Here is a 5,302-nt window from a genome sequence, read left to right as displayed (position 1 = left end):
ACAATTTGTTATTAAAGGAAGATCCACATTAATTGTGTCATGTTCTTCATCCTTTAATATCGACCTTACGAATATTAAGGATATGGAGATTTTAATTGGATTATAAGGTATACTTTTTATGCTAATTGACGATATCTGCTTTGCTAAACTGAACAAATGTGCAAAATTTTTGTTTTCCTCTACAAGAAGTAATCTGTAACTTTGACTATTACCATGTTCCGCTTTGCGGTGCCGTCCTCCCACTATGTATTGAGCACGACAAAGAACAAATACCCCAACCGGGTATTTGCTGGACATAGTGTTTTGCCTCTAATAAATCGGTTTAGTCGCTGTGCGGAATGGGGAATACGGAGACCTGTGCGGGGAGGGTTCTACATAATGGAGATGCAGGTGAAGAAACCTTCGCACAAGGATCGAACTGCCCTGTTCCAAGGGAGAGCACCAGCAAATCCTCCCAACCTCCCATAGACGGATACTCGTGCTTGTTATTCACAACATGAGTTATGGCCCCAGCAGTGCAATTATTCATCACTAGCCCTCCATCTATTGTCGTGCAGCCGCAGCCGCAGCCGCATTTCCATCGACGGATTTCAAGAACACGGGGTTGAAGAAACCGGGAGCGGCTATGTGCCGAGAAAATTATTTGTATGTGGCTGTAGTTTGACATATGTCCCTTTTGGAAGGGTGGCATTTTTCACTTCTATTGTACCACCCTTTGCTAAAAGTATTTTTTGCTTTATCAAATACAACATATAAATTATGCCCTCCTCAGCAATAAACTCAAGTACTCCACAGCGTGATATACGCTGTGTTATTGGATTATGAAGCTCAAAAGCATTGGATGATCTATGTATAGAGATGCCAAACGATCAAGAGCTGACAAAGACATTATATTTTTGTCACCAGTTTCTAGTTGAGGCTTATCAATAATAGAAGCCGGATAACATCTATAAGTCTGCTCGAATGATGTAGTAAGATATCCACAACCCCCAGGAACATTCCGAAAATAAGTGAATTTTTCAGTCATTTTAGATTTCCAATGAATTAACCTTTATCCATCGTTGCCAGATTCTTGTTCGGAAACTATACATTGGAAGCATTTTTAATTTCTCGAAGAAAAAACTCAATACATGATTCTATAAAAGCACCGGCAGCAGTCACACCAGTTATGCTCACAACATATATAAAGCCTTCCGAAACTTCAAAAAGTCAATTTCATCCGTTCTATTGGAGTCCTCGGAGTTGTGAGGAGTAGATTAGGTGCCAAAGTGAATTCCTATCTTGTTCAACTTCCCACTGCCGGAAGTCAAAATTGTCGGTTTCCAGCGCGTCAATGTAGGAGAAGAGCAAGGGGGCGGAGCTGGACATATCATAGCAAGGAATCAAGATTGGTTTTAGTGTGTCCTTTAGTGTCGAGCACCGCCCATCCTCGGCAGAAACCAGGGTCTTCTCGATGCTGTATTAATTCTAACTATATACTATAGCACAATATACAAGAAACTATACTCTTAATTGTCATGCCCGCTGGTCTAAGTCTCAGCTAGGCTTACAACAATAATTTGGATTTTCTACAATGCACAACTTACTTTTACACATTTCAAATTTAGCCTTTCCCATGGAAGCAAATGGACAAGCAAGAAAGAATTAAACACAAATCACTGTTATAAATAGCAATAGCGACAGCAGCTCACATAATCAGCAGTGTCTCTCATAGGCAGCCAACACGGTCATCAGCACCGCTATCCCTTGCTGTTCTCTGCCACAGCTGCCACACTCACAAATACAGAATACTCACACAGAACTTGGAACTCAACTGCTTCACACGGCACTCACCACTCAGCCTCACACAACACTCACCATACTTCCGCTCCATGGCTATGATACCAAATTAGAGAGCGCAGAACTACGGAGATGCGCACACAAACAACTCAGAACTTTACACTCGCTCTGATACCAACTTAGAGATTACACTGTTGAACACACAACACTCAACCTCTACCACTCTGATACCATATTGGATGTTGTTCAGTTCCCGTTATGGTATCAGAGCAACATCCAATATGGTATCAGAGTGGTAGAGGTTGAGTGTTGTGTGTTTAGCAGTGTAATCTCTAAGTTGGTATCAGAGTGAGTGTAAAGTTCTGAATTGTTTGTGTGCGCATCTCTGTAGTTTTGCTCTCTCTAATTATTGCTAGAAAAAAGGGCGCCATTGCGCCGGAATTTAGCCAGCGTTCCTCTCGACATCGTCTTGAACATCCTCTGCCCCTCTTCCGCCAGCACCCTGCACACTTCCTCTGCCCGGAAAAGTGGTTGGCAGCTGTCCTCACTGGCGAAGAGCATGGCAGCGATGAGAACTCTGATGCTAGTTCTAGTTCCGATTGCGACGTCGAAAAAGTCCGCAATTCTACCATCGAGATCACTAGTTTTTGTCTGCGATATCTTTTTCAAATAGGCCACTGTGCGCCCTGCCATGATGCCTTGTGTCATGCCCCTACACTAGCGGTAATCTTCCAACCACTTGTAGCGAGGTGCGGCACCACCAAACACTTTCTTTTCACCAATACTTATGTTCATGGACTACGCCTTAACATTCCATACTTAGTTTATTTTTCGTTACCAAGTATTATGATTAGTCTTTATACAAATGAACACCCATACACATTCATTATCCACAACGATTAACACATATACACAATTGCACAACAATATAAAGGGAGGGGCAACTCCCTGCAATATGAGTCTACCCGATATCAATATATATAATTTTCAACTTTCATAAAAATACAAGTTTAACCTTAGAAACCCCAAGTTTACACTTAGTTGATTTTCCAACTTGGTCGTGTCATTTGCTCAACCTGGGCGTGCCTCGTCGTAACCAAGTCGCCACACCCGAGCGCCCTCCGCACGAATCACACCTTTGTTTTGTCAAACCGACACACCACCATCTCACCGTGCACGGCGCGCCCTCTCCTGGATCACCCTCTGCACGAGTCACCACTTGCCTCCGTTCAGGCGTGCACGACGTGCCCTCACCCGGCCGCCCGTCTGCATGTCCTACCGTTCACTTGAGTCGCCACACGACTCGCCCGAGTCCGCCCGCACGACTCACCCGTGTCTACCCGCACAACACACCCGTGTCCGTTGCATGACTCACCCGAGCTTCTACCCGAACGACTTCGCCCGAAGTGCGGGCACGTACACCTGCACCCCTTCACACTTCTCGACCTACACCTTTAGCCAACTCATCGTAGACTTGAATGCTTGATTGTTTGATGCCTTTGTCCAACCACCCGGCCACCTATACATACAGTTTGGCTGGCGAGGTCATGCCGCCCAGCCAACCTCCAAACTTCATCCGGCTGACTTGTTCATAACGTGTTGCCTCACCCGTGAGGTTTGTCGGCCCGCCCAACTCGTGGGACTACCCCCTCAACTCATCCAACACCTATAAACTCGCCCTCGGTCTTGTTCACTTCACATTTTTCATAGTTGCTTGCTCGTCCTTTGCACAGTGGTAAGAACTCGGACCGCAGGTTCTTACATCCTCCTCCACCTGAAGTCATTGTCGTCCTCGACAATATATCATCCCAGTGACCATCTGTCACCAAGATAATCATCACATCCTCGGTCCATGATATCAACTAGTCCATATACTGCAAACATCCCTGCAACATATGCTAAATGACTGTCTCCACCATGTGTCGTCCCATCCTGTGAACTATCGTCAAGATACTCCAACATAATGCCAACACATCTCTGCACACTGCTAGCCCTCATGACTCGAACTAGTCAGGTGATCAGTCCAACTGTCATCCTCAAATCATAAGAATGCACATCCTTATGCCTACACCAGTCTTTTCTCAGACTCCGCCACATCTTGGACTCACCAAGAATCTATCCCATGCTCAGGTCCATGGAAACTCCATCCCATCTACAACATGTCATGATGCTAATGCCAACCCATTTCTGCATCCATCATACCTACTCAACCTGTTTTAAAGACTCACTGCCATGAGCAGCTAACAATGAGCCCCATCTTCTATGTCATCTAAGAAGATGTGGAGGGAGTAGAGCTTGAAGGCTCACCCTCACTAATAAGCTCGATCCATCTGTCAAGATCTTCTATCTCCATCCTCTGTAGATATGCAACCCGATCCTCCCCCTCGACATTCGGCCTCACATAAACATTGTTGTCATCATCATCCTCAACTTCCTCTGGCCTTCTAGACAAATCCAAGATAAGTACTGTCAGACAGTGTCTTGATAACCAATGACTGTTCAGTAAGCTTTGCCTCAGCAGTAGACAACCGCTTACACACATCATCCATGCGCTTTTCATCCTCCATCTGCATCACTGCTAGTTTACAATCAGGCCTTGTCACACCAATGGTTGGAACACCAATGGGTACATCTTCCCTTCCATCGTAAATGTACAACTTTTTCAAATGTGGAACAATCATCGCATCATATTGTTTCAAGAATTCCATTCCCAACACAGCTTCATAGTCATCAATTCGCACTATAGTGAAGTCGACTTTCCTGGTCCACTCACCTAGTGTTGTGTCCACTCTTTCAGCTACACCAATCACAGAATCAGGAGGAGAATTCACTGTCTTCATTTGTGCCTTCACCAGTACAAACTTCAGCCCAATCCTTCTCGCAACATCCTCACTCATGAAGTTGTGAGTAGCCCCACTATCCACCATAGTGAGCACATCAACACCCCCAATCTTCATCCGAACATACTCCAAGCTGTTCCTTTCCGGATCTCTTCGAGAGACCACTTCCATAGCAGCTGCAGCTCCAAGAATCTGCATCATCCCCATAGAAGCTTCTTCTTTCTTCATATTAGATTGTGCAATAGCAGCCACTTTCAGTCTTGAAGGGAAATTCTTCACCATATGTGGTTCCACACATATCCAACACTTCAATGGTTTCTTCGTCTTCATCTTCTCATCTAATTTTGAAGCATCATCTTTCTTCTTCTCTTTCGGCTTATCGAACTTCTTCTCTTTCTCATCATAAGTTTCATCATAATGCTCCACCAATCGATCTACAACAGCAAAAGCTTCCTCAAGTGTCTTAATTTTCTGCCTCTTCACTTCATTGCATGCCCAAGGTTTCAACCCAATGATAAAGTTGAACACCTTGTCCCTCTCTGCCATGTTCGGAAGTTCCAGAACTGCACTTGCAAACTCCCGTTAATATGCCTGTAGATTCTCTATCTGTGTAATAAACTTAATCTTCATCCTTGCTTCCCATGTTTCATCCTGAGGACTGAAGTGGGTCTGCAAAGCCTTCT

At 44.6% G+C, this 5,302-nt stretch overlaps 1 pseudogene; it reads right to left on the bottom strand.

The window, feature by feature from the left end:
- Positions 1 to 322: 322 nt before the first annotated feature.
- On the bottom strand, positions 323 to 2,487 carry LOC149208156 (patatin-like protein 6 pseudogene; annotated as a pseudogene).
- Between the last annotated feature and the right edge of the window lie 2,815 nt (positions 2,488 to 5,302).

This window comes from Pinus tabuliformis, chromosome 1_2, assembly GCF_031772625.1.
Source record: "Pinus tabuliformis cultivar Carrire ecotype Pingquan chromosome 1_2, CPIR1, whole genome shotgun sequence".
Lineage (NCBI taxonomy): Eukaryota > Viridiplantae > Streptophyta > Pinopsida > Pinales > Pinaceae > Pinus > Pinus tabuliformis.
This window is presented reverse-complemented; position numbering and strand designations above follow the sequence as displayed.